Below are 12,500 nucleotides of genomic sequence, written 5' to 3'. Positions count from 1 at the left end.
TAGCACATCGTCTCGGTTAAAAGCACATCATCTGGGTTAATAGCGCGTAGTCTGGGTTAATAGCACGTAGTCTGTGTTAATAGCACGTAGTCTGTCTTAATAGCATGTAGTCTGTGTTAAAAGCGCGTAGTCTGGGTTAATAGCACGTCGTCTGGGTTAATAGCACGTAGTCTGAGTTAATAGCACATAGTCTGGGTTAATAGCACTTAGTCTGTGTTAATAGCATGTAGTATGTGTTAGTAGCACGTAGTCTGGGTTATTAGCGTGTAGTCTGTGTTAATAGCAAGCAGTCTGGGTTAATAGCGTGTAGTCTGTGTTAATAGCGTGTAGTCTGGGTTAATAGCGCATAGTCTGTGTTAATAGCATGTAGTCTGGGTTAATAGCGCATAGTCTTGGTTAATAGCATGTAGTCTGTGTTAATAGCACATAGTCTGGGTTGGTAGCATGTCGTCTGTGTTAATAGCACATAGTCTGGGTTGGTAGCATGTCGTCTGGGTTAATAGCACATCGTCTCGGTTAAAAGCACATCATCTGGGTTAATAGCGCGTAGTCTGGGTTAATAGCATGCAGTCTGGGTTAATAGCACATAGTCTGTGTTAATAGCACAAAGTCTAGGTTTATAACACATAGTCTGAGTTAATAGCACACAGTCTGGGTTAATAGCCCAAAGTCTGGCTTAGTAGCATGTCGTCTGGGTTAATAGCATGTAGTCTGGGTTAATAGCACGTAGTCTGGGTTAATAGCATGTAGTCTGTGTTAATAGCACGTAGTCTGGGTTAATAGCATGTAGTCTGTGTTAATAGCGCGTAGTCTGTGTTAATAGCGCGTAGTCTGTGTTAATAGCACGTAGTCTGTCTTAATAGCATGTAGTCTGTGTTAAAAGCGCGTAGTCTGTGTTAAAAGCGCATAGTCTGGGTTAATAGCACGTCGTCTGGGTTAATAGCACTTAGTCTGTGTTAATAGCATGTAGTATGTGTTAGTAGCACGTAGTCTGGGTTATTAGCGCGTAGTCTGTGTTAATAGCAAGCAGTCTGGGTTAATAGCGTGTAGTCTGTGTTAATAGCGTGTAGTCGGTTAATAGCGCATAGTCTGTGTTAATAGCACGTAGTCTGGGTTAATAGCACGTAGTCTTGGTTAATAGCATGTAGTCTGTGTTAATAGCGCATAGTCTGTGTTAATAGCACGTAGTCTGGGTTAATAGCACGTAGTCTTGGTTAATAGCATGTAGTCTGTGTTAATAGCACATAGTCTGGGTTGGTAGCATGTCGTCTGTGTTAATAGCACATAGTCTGGGTTGGTAGCATGTCGTCTGGGTTAATAGCACATCGTCTCGGTTAAAAGCACATCATCTGGGTTAATAGCGCGTAGTCTGGGTTAATAGCATGCAGTCTGGGTTAATAGCACATAGTCTGTGTTAATAGCACAAAGTCTAGGTTTATAACACATAGTCTGAGTTAATAGCACACAGTCTGGGTTAATAGCCCAAAGTCTGGCTTAGTAGCATGTCGTCTGGGTTAATAGCATGTAGTCTGGGTTAATAGCACGTAGTCTGGGTTAATAGCATGTAGTCTGTGTTAATAGCACGTAGTCTGGGTTAATAGCATGTAGTCTGTGTTAATAGCGCGTAGTCTGTGTTAATAGCGCGTAGTCTGTGTTAATAGTGCGTAGTCTGTGTTAATAGTGCATAGTCTGGGTTAATAGCACGTAGTCTGTGTTAATAGCACGTAGTCTGGGTTAATAGCATGTAGTCTGTGTTAATAGCACATAGTCTGGGTTGGTAGCATGTCGTCTGTGTTAATAGCACATAGTCTGGGTTGGTAGCATGTCGTCTGGGTTAATAGCACATCGTCTCGGTTAAAAGCACATCATCTGGGTTAATAGCGCGTAGTCTGGGTTAATAGCATGCAGTCTGGGTTAATAGCACATAGTCTGTGTTAATAGCACAAAGTCTAGGTTTATAACACATAGTCTGAGTTAATAGCACACAGTCTGGGTTAATAGCCCAAAGTCTGGCTTAGTAGCATGTCGTCTGGGTTAATAGCATGTAGTCTGGGTTAATAGCACGTAGTCTGGGTTAATAGCATGTAGTCTGTGTTAATAGCACGTAGTCTGGGTTAATAGCATGTAGTCTGTGTTAATAGCGCGTAGTCTGTGTTAATAGCGCGTAGTCTGTGTTAATAGTGCGTAGTCTGTGTTAATAGTGCATAGTCTGGGTTAATAGCACATAGTCTGTGTTAATAGCACGTAGTCTGGGTTAATAGCATGTAGTCTGTGTTAATAGCGCGTAGTCTGTGTTAATAGCGCGTAGTCTGTGTTAATAGTGCATAGTCTGGGTTAATAGCACGTAGTCTGTGTTAATAGCACGTAGTCTTGGTTAATAGTGCGTAGTCTGTGTTAATAGTGCGTAGTCTGTGTTAATAGCATGTAGTCTGTGTTAATAGCGCATAGTCTGGGTTAATAGCATGTAGTCTGGGTTAATAGCACGTAGTCTGGGTTAATAGCATGTAGTCTGTGTTAATAGCACGTAGTCTGTGTTAATAGCGCGTAGTCTGTGTTAATAGCGCGTTGTCTGTGTTAATAGTGCGTAGTCTGTGTTAATAGTGCATAGTCTGGGTTAATAGCACGCAGGCTGTGTTAATAGCGCGTAGTCTGTGTTAATAGTGCGTAGTCTGTGTTAATAGTGCGTAGTCTGTGTTAATAGCGCGTAGTCTGTGTTAATAGCGCGTAGTCTGTGTTAATAGCGCATAGTCTGGGTTAATAGCGCGTAGTCTGTGTTAATAGTGCATAGTCTGGGTTAATAGCACGTAGTCTGTGTTAATAGCACATAGTCTTGGTTAATAGTGCGTAGTCTGTGTTAATAGTGCGTAGTCTGTGTTAATAGCATGTAGTCTGTGTTAATAGCGCATAGTCTGGGTTAATAGCATGTAGTCTGTGTTAATAGCGCATAGTCTGGGTTAATAGCACGTAGTCTGGGTTAATAGCATGTAGTCTGTGTTAATAGCACGTAGTCTGTGTTAATAGTGCGTAGTCTGTGTTAATAGTGCATAGTCTGGGTTAATAGCACGTAGTCTGTGTTAATAGCACGTAGTCTTGGTTAATAGTGCGTAGTCTGTGTTAATAGTGCGTAGTCTGTGTTAATAGCGCGTAGTCTGTGTTAATAGCACGTAGTCTTGGTTAATAGTGCGTAGTCTGTGTTAATAGCACATAGTCTGTGTTAATAGCGCGTAGTCTGTGTTAATAGCGCATAGTCTGGGTTAATAGCATGTAGTCTGGGTTAATAGCACGTAGTCTGTGTTAATAGCACGTAGTCTTGGTTAATAGTGCGTAGTCTGTGTTAATAGTGCATAGTCTGTGTTAATAGCATGTAGTCTGTGTTAATAGCGCATAGTCTGGGTTAATAGCATGTAGTCTGGGTTAATAGCACGTAGTCTTGGTTAATAGTGCGTAGTCTGTGTTAATAGCATGTAGTCTGTGTTAATAGCGCATAGTCTGGGTTAATAGCATGTAGTCTGGGTTAATAGCACGTAGTCTGGGTTAATAGCATGTAGTCTGTGTTAATAGCATGTAGTCTGGGTTAATAGCGCGTAGTCTGTGTTAATAGCGCGTAGTCTGTGTTAATAGTGCGTAGTCTGTGTTAATAGTGCGTAGTCTGTGTTAATAGCGCGTAGTCTGTGTTAATAGAGCGTAGTCTGTGTTAATAGCGCGTAGTCTGGGTTAATAGCGTGTAGTCTGGGTTAATAGTGCGTAGTCTGGGTTAATAGCGTGTAGTCTGTGTTAATAGTGCGTAGTCTGTGTTAATAGCACGTAGTCTGGGTTAATAGCACATCGTCTGGGTTAATAGCATGTAGTCTGAGTTAATAGCAGAGAGTCAAGTGTAAAATGAGTAAAGTCAAGTGTAAATCCAATGGTCAAGTTGTAATTCGTCCCCAAAGAGGAGAACAGCTTGCAGTTGCGGGGACCGCAAAGGGCCACACCCCCTTCTCCCTGCCCATGTGACCGCTGAGTAAACACATATCTCACCCTCCTTTGGGATGGCCTGAAATGCTGGCGGAGCAAAAAAAAATAAATCATGAAATAAAAATCAAACACGGCGCCTTTGAAACCCTCCCTTTTGTGGATGTGGGGAGAAAGACGGGCAAACACGCTGGCCACCTGCAGATAAGTGCCGTGCGGGCAATTTACGGTTGCAGCCTTTCACTTGAACGCAACACGCCCGAGGAGGGGAGGATGGAAAAAAACACCAAAAAAAACACACAGAGTGAGAACGCTGATGAGTTTTTATGAGCGTGACATCCTCCTTAAGCTGTGACTTTTAATTAGCAGGTCATCAAATACCTGCTGGGGATTTACGAGTCACTGCCACCTCTTTTATGACGCAACACTTCAAACCAGGCCTGTCTTCCATCTTGATATTGTAGAAATAAAAACGGAATAATCCCTGAAGTGACCCATCTTAAGGGTTTTTTAAGGTGACTACTAGAGATGTCCAATAATATCGGCCGATAAATGCGTTAAAATGTAATATCGGAAATTATCGGTATCGTTTTTTTTATTATCAGTATCGGTTTGTTTTTTTTTGTTTTTTTTTATTTTATTTTTTTATTAAATCCACCTAAAAAACACAAGATACACTTACAATTAGTGCACCAACCCAAAAAACCTCCCTCCCCCATTTACACTCATTCACACTCATTCACACAAAAGGGTTGTTTCTTTCTGTTATTAATATTCTGGTTCCTACATTATATATCAATATATATCAATACAGTCTGCAAGGGATACAGTCCGTAAGCACACATGATTGTGCGTGCTGCTGGTCCACTAATAATACTAACCTTTAACAGTTAATTTTACAAATTTTCATTAATTACTAGTTTCTATGTAACTGTTTTTATATTGTTTTACTTTCTTTTTTATTCAAGAAAATGTTTTTAATTTATTTATCTTATTTTATTTGATTCATTTTTTTAAAAAGTACCTTATCTTCACCATACCTGGTTGTCCAAATTAGGCATAATAATGTGTTAATTCCACGACTGTATATATCGGTTGATATCGGTATCGGTTGATATCGGTATCGGTAATTAAAGAGTTGGACAATATCGGCATATCGGATATCGGCAAAAAGCCATTATCGGACATCCCTAGTGACTACACTAGTTGGCCACGTGAATGTCACAGGCCAACCCCTCTTACTTGCTTTGTTTTCCAAGAAAGTGAGTGTAAAGGACAGTGCCGAGAAGAAGTGGAAAACAATGGACATACAGACGAGAAACTGCAACATACCATATTTTCCCCACCATAGAGCGCACCGGAACATAAACACCCACTCCATTCTAAAAGAATATGTATTTTTCCATATATTAGTCGCACCGGACTATAAGCCGCGGATATAAACTTAGTTATTTGCACAGAAATATTCTGTAAATGTTTATTTACATACCTTTAATTGTTGTCGGTAACAAGGCAGTAAAACGGATGGTCAAACAAAACAGAAGTCATGCTCTCCAATCAGCTAAACAGACCTAATAACGCCACGGTGACGTTTTGGTGAATTTACTGAGGAATTTGTGAAAATGAAGCGATACGAAAAGAATGTAAGTTAATAATACTAACACAGACACTCGTAAATGTGTTAGCATATTAGCTAATGCTAACGACAATAGCGTAATTACGTTTTGATGCATGCGTGAAAACCCTCCTACAGACATCACACATGGGACGCTTTGGTAATGAAACAATACAAAAAGAATGTAAGTTAATAATACTAACACAGACACTCGTAAACGTGTTAGCATATTAGCTCATGCTAACGACAATAGCGTAATTACGTTTTGATGCATGCGTGAAAACCCTCCTACAGACATCACACATGGGACGCTTTGGTAATGAAACAATACAAAAAGAATGTAAGTTAATAATACTAACACAGACACTCGTAAATGTGTTAGCATATTAGCTCATGCTAACGACAATAACGTAATTACGTTTTGATGCATGCATGAAAACCCTCCTACAGACATCACACATGGGACGCTTTGATAATGAAACAATACAAAAAGAATGTAAGTTAATAATACTAACACAGACACTCGTAAATGTGTTAGCATATTAGCTCATGCTAACGACAATAGCGTAATTACGTTTTGATGCATGCGTGAAAACCCTCCTACAGACATCACACATGGGACGCTTTGGTAATGAAACAATACAAAAAGAATGTAAGTTAATAATAATAACACAGACACTCGTAAACGTGTTAGCATATTAGCTCATGCTAACGACAATAGCGTAATTACGTTTTGATGCATGCGTGAAAACCCTCCTACAGACATCACACATGGGACGCTTTGGTAATGAAACAATACAAAAAGAATGTAAGTTAATAATACTAACACAGACACTCGTAAACGTGTTAGCATATTAGCTAATGCCAACGACAATAGCGTAATTACGTTTTGATGCATGCGTGAAAACCCTCCTACAGACATCACACATGGGACGCTTTGGTAATGAAACAATACAAAAAGAATGTAAGTTAATAATACTAACACAGACACTCGTAAACGTGTTAGCATATTAGCTCATGCTAACGACAATAGCGTAATTACGTTTTGATGCATGCATGAAAACCCTCCTACAGACATCACACATGGGACGCTTTGGTAATGAAACAATACAAAAAGAATGTAAGTTAATAATACTAACACAGACGCTCGTAAAAGTGTTAGCATATTAGCTAATGCTAACGACAATAGCGTAATTATGTTTTGATGCATGCATGAAAACCCTCCTACAGACATCACACATGGGACGCTTTGGTAATGAAACAATACAAAAAGAATGTAAGTTAATAATACTAACACAGACACTCGTAAACGTGTTAGCATATTAGCTCATGCTAGCGACAATAGCGTAATTACGTTTTGATGCATGCGTGAAAACCCTCCTACAGACATCACACATGGGACGCTTTGGTAATGAAACAATACAAAAAGAATGTAAGTTAATAATACTAACACAGACACTCGTAAACGTGTTAGCATATTAGCTCATGCTAACGACAATAGCGTAATTACGTTTTGATGCATGCGTGAAAACCTTCCTACAGACATCACACATGGGACGCTTTGGTAATGAAACAATACAAAAAGAATGTAAGTTAATAATACTAACACAGACACTCGTAAACGTGTTAGCATATTAGCTCATGCTAACGACAATAGCGTCATTACGTTTTGATGCATGCATGAAAACCCTCCTACAGACATCACACATGGGACGCTTTGGTAATGAAACAATACAAAAAGAATGTAAGTTAATAATACTAACACAGACACTCGTAAACGTGTTAGCATATTAGCTCATGCTAACGACAATAGCGTAATTACGTTTTGATGCATGCGTGAAAACCCTCCTACAGACATCACACATGGGACGCTTTGGTAATGAAACAATACAAAAAGAATGTAAGTTAATAATACTAACACAGACACTCGTAAACGTGTTAGCATATTAGCTCATGCTAACGACAATAGCGTAATTACGTTTTGATGCATGCATGAAAACCCTCCTACAGACATCACACATGGGACGCTTTGGTAATGAAACAATACAAAAAGAATGTAAGTTAATAATACTAACACAGACGCTCGTAAACGTGTTAGCATATTAGCTAATGCTAACGACAATAGCGTCATTACGTTTTGATGCATGCATGAAAACCCTCCTACAGACATCACACATGGGACGCTTTGGTAATGAAACAATACAAAAAGAATGTAAGTTAATAATACTAACACAGACACTCGTAAATGTGTTAGCATATTAGCTAATGCTAACGACAATAGCGTAATTACGTTTTGATGCATGCATGAAAACCCTCCTACAGACATCACACATGGGACGCTTTGGTAATGAAACAATACAAAAACAATGTAAGTTAATAATACTAACACAGACACTCGTAAACGTGTTAGCATATTAGCTAAAGCTAACGACAATAGCGTGATTACGTTTTGATGCATGCATGAAAACCCTCCTACAGACATCACGCTTTGGTAATGAAACAATACAAAAAGAATGTAAGTTAATAATACTAACACAGACACTCGTAAATGTGTTAGCATATTAGCTAATGCTAATGACGTTAGCTTGATTACATGACGATAGCGCATACAAATATGCATGAAAACCCGCCTACAGACGTCACGCATGGGACGCTTTAGTAAGTAAGAATTGTTTTAGTTATATTGTAAAACTCACAAACGTTGCTCGGAGTGATGAGCGAAGACTCCCTTCGAGCAGAAATGCCACGGGCGAAAGTGGACATACTTCCGGTCCAAGGCCCGAACCAGGGAGTACATTTTCAATCCGCAGCACCTGCGTCGAGCGAACTGGTCCAAAAGATGGCGCCTTTTCAGTGTCTCTGTCAGTATAGAAAAGTATTTGTTGAACACAAAACATTTTTTGAAAAATCCATAAATTAGTTGCACCGTTTTGTAAGCCGCAGGGTCCAAAGCGTAGGAAAAAAATGCAGCGGCTTATGGACAGAAAAATATGGTGCATTTATTAACACAAAAGTAACAAAAATTGATACCATTGAGCACCGGTAGAGGTTGCCAGGTACCAGGGATTGGTACCGTATTGCTGTGTTTTTCAACCTTTTTTGAGCCAAAGCACATTTTTGTTGTTGAAAAAATGCGGAGGCACACCACCAGCAGAAATCATTCAATAATGAAACTCAGTTGACAGTAAAAAGTCGCTGTCGCAATTGTTGGATATGAATTTAAACCATAACCAAGCATGCATCACTATAGCTCTTGTCTCAAAGTAGGTGTACTGTCACCACCTGTCACATCACACCAGTGTTTCCCACACATTCATTTATTTGTGGCGGCCCGCCACGAAAAAATTACGTCCGCCACAAATAAAAAAATTTTTTTTTTTTAGTCCTTTCCAGCTTCTCAGGCAAATCATATAGTTGATGTAGATGCCCATATCGGCTGTTCAGATTTACTTTACAAAAGAGAAGTGTAGGATACTTCTCTTGTTGCCTTATTTGTATTTGACCACTACTGTTTTCTGTTTACTTGTTACTGACTGTGGCAGGACACCTCTGCCTCTGTTTCACTTTATGTTGCTGGTAAATAATATGGTTGTAGTAGTAGGCTAAAGTTAAATTATTTAGTATGCACTAATTAAAGGGGCAGAGCTTTAAGAGACCTTTTAGCTTTTATATTTTATAAGATATATTTTTTGTAAGAACCACAATTAATAAATATATTTCAGTGAATAACTTATTGTTCAAATCTGTATATAAATATGTACATAAAGTGTTGTAATTATATTGTAAAATGGATGGATGGACATTTAAAACAAAACTGTTATTATTAATTTGTAAGTATACATTTTTTGAGCCTTTTTAGAGAAAATCATATCATTGTAGTAAATTATGCAAATTACTCGATGATGTCATGGTGACCACGCCCATAGCCACGCCCCCACCGCCACAGGTATCTTAGCAGTTTATGGGAAACACTGCACACCCTGACTTATTTGGAGTGTTTTGCTGTTTTCCTGTGTGTAGTGTCTTAGTTCTTGTCTTGCGCTCCTATTTTGGTCTTTTCCTGTATCAGTTTCATGTCTTCCTTTGAGCGATATTTCCCGTATCTACTTTGTTTTAGCAATCAAGAATATTTCAGTTGTTTTTATCCTTCTTTGTGGGGACATTGTTGTATGTCATGTCATGTTCGGATGTACATTGTGGACGCCGTCTTTGCTCCACAGTAAGTCTTTGCTGTCGTCCAGCATTCTGTTTTTTTACTTTGTAGCCAGTTCAGTTTTACTTTCGTTCTGCATAGCCTAAGCTTCAATGTCTTTTCTTAGGGGCACTCACCTTTTGTTTATTTTTGGTTTAAGCATTAGACACCTTTTTACCTGCACGCTGCCTCCCCCCCCGCTGTTCCCGACATCTACAAAGCAATTTGCTACCTGCTGCCACCTACTGATATGAAAGAGTATTACACGGTTACTCTGCCGAGCTCTAGACAGCACCGACACTCAACAACAACACATTAAAGTTAAAGTACCAATAATTGTCACACACACACTAGGTGTGGCGAAATTACTCTCTGCATTTGACCCATCACCCTTGATCACCCCCCTGGAAGGTGAGGGGAGCAGTGAGCAGCAGCAGTGGCCACGCCCAGGAATCATTTTTGGTGATAATTTGCAGACTATAATTACTGTTTTGCAAAAAATGTTTTTAACCAAAATAGGTGAAATTATATAATCTCCCACGGCACACCAGACTGTACCTCCAGGCTAGACTACTGCAACACACTTCTTGTCGGGATCCCCAGCAAGAACATCCAGAAGCTGCAATACATACACAATAGTGCTGCTAGGATCCTGATGAGAGTGCGGAAATATGACCATATCACACCAACTCTCAAATCCCTTCATTGGCTTCCTGTTCCACTCAGGATTGAATTCAAAGTCTCCCTACTAACCCACCAGTGCCTCCATGGAAATGCCCCCCTCTACCTCAAAGAACTACTCACCTCCAAATCCTCCACACGACACCTCCGCTCCGGACAGGCTAACCTCCTCCAACCTCCGAGGACAAAACTACGAACAATGGGAGACCGGGCTTTCGAGACCGGGCTTTCTGCTCCGCCGCTCCCAGTCTGTGGAACGCTCTCCCTGACCACCTGAGGGCACCACAGACTGTGGATGCTTTTAAAAAAGGCTTAAAAACCCTTCTTTTTAAAAAAGCATTTTTTTAGATATATGCATACTAGTTTTAGCAATTTGGCTGTTCTAGTTTTTATTTTATTTTTTATTATCTTTTTTTTTTTTTTTTTTTTTAAATACGCTAGCACTTTGAGGTTGTTTACTCAATGTAAAGTGCTTTTTACAAATAAAATCTATTATTATTATTAATTGTTTTTTGGCAACACCTAGTGGTTACAATCATTTATGACGTCAAGCTAACGACGCAGTGAGTTGAGGGATGTGGACACGTTTGTTACTGGATACTTTCTAATATGCCTTGGAGACTTTGTACCTGAAAGTAATATGCAACCATAATTACTATTTCCACAAAATATTGTTCAATATCGGGTTTCATGGGCGCTATAAAGTACGGCGACGCTAAAAGTAGTTCCTCGGCGTTAGCTCTTATAATAATATCGCAAATACTTGGTTAATATTCAGTCCAAGACATGTATATGGAGTATTGTGGGAGGTTTTTGGATGTTTTGCAATGGAGTACTTTCATTGGCCGCATTGTTAGCCACCTCGTGCTTGCCATATTTTACAAGTTAGAATGCATTAAAAAAAAAGAAAAACAGGTGTTCTCGTCTCTAGTGTGCCGTGGCACAGTGGTTGAAAAACACTGCCGTATTGGTCCAAATAGTACCCATTAGTTGTGCGTCACGGAAAACAACCTGACCCCTGGGCACGGGACGGGGGGTCAAAGGTCAGTCAATATAATCACAACGCCCCGGAGGCACAATTTAGTGCAACAACCTCAGAAGTCTCTAATTAGTCCGACGACCTGAGTTGCACTTTAGTGGGGGATGAAATGAGATCAAGGGATTGAGAGAAGTGATTAGAGGAGAGCAACGAGCGCGTATAGAAATCAGCTCAGTTTTGCTCCACGCACAAAAGAAAGTCACCTGGGGACAAAAACACCTTGACCTTCATTTGTCTGTCAACAACTTCAAGCAGCAGTAGAGTGCAAAAACAACTTGCCTCTATATTGAAGTTATTTTCATATAAATCTGATTTATGACACCTAAAGACTTATAAAGTATGCCAGTAAATAAACATGACCAAAATAGTATCAATCTCATGATGTCGAGGAGGAACCACAGATCCCTTCCCCATCGACAACAATGCTAATCAAGCAGACTTTGTGAGAGACAACAACAATTACTTTGGAAACATTATGATCTACGACCTTATAATTTTGAGCCCGAACACAAAGAGGATGAACAATAAGTTTTAGAAGCCAAGTGCTAAATGGATGTTTGCTTTATTGTGACACTTTAGCATTAGCAGCATTGCTAGGTCCTAAACATACAAACTAGCCATAATAAAACAAACACTTACTGTAATATTTCCACTCTCGACCGACGGGACGCTCACATAATTCCGTTTAGATGAAGATTCAATCGCAGTCCTCACGAAGGGTTATAAAAAATGGTGCAACGAGCATCTTTTTGTGTCTTTTTGGCCATCTGGGGGGGACGTGAAAGTAGACCAGCCTGTGGGTCCATGGCCAGATGTGTCTACTAGCAGGTGAGAAATGCATGGATTATCATTTACTTTTAGCAAGTTTGCGACCAAGCAGAAGCTATTGTCAACAATAGCAGCGTAAGCTAGCATAAGCTCACTTCTATCAATGCGCCACTAAAATGGTCCATCTGCGTTAGCGTTTGTAATAGCAATATCACTCATATTTGGTTCTTTTGCAGGTGACGACATGTAAA

At 39.7% G+C, this 12,500-nt stretch overlaps 2 protein-coding genes across 3 annotated transcripts in view; one reads left to right on the top strand and one right to left on the bottom strand.

Moving 5' to 3' along the window:
• Positions 1-8,660, bottom strand: part of dnase2b (deoxyribonuclease II beta) — a 108,109-nt gene extending 99,449 nt beyond the window's left edge. The window contains exon 1 of the mRNA XM_062027847.1: positions 8,266-8,660. The gene's annotated coding sequence lies outside the window, so the exon portion shown is untranslated. The remainder of the gene's footprint in view (positions 1-8,265) is intronic.
• Positions 1-12,500, top strand: part of pex5la (peroxisomal biogenesis factor 5-like a) — a 153,021-nt gene that overhangs the window by 30,488 nt on the left and 110,033 nt on the right. The gene's annotated exons all lie outside the window — the stretch shown is intronic.

The sequence above is a fragment of the Entelurus aequoreus genome, linkage group LG19 (genome assembly GCF_033978785.1).
Source record: "Entelurus aequoreus isolate RoL-2023_Sb linkage group LG19, RoL_Eaeq_v1.1, whole genome shotgun sequence".
In the NCBI taxonomy this organism is placed as follows: Eukaryota; Metazoa; Chordata; class Actinopteri; order Syngnathiformes; family Syngnathidae; genus Entelurus; species Entelurus aequoreus.
This window is presented reverse-complemented; position numbering and strand designations above follow the sequence as displayed.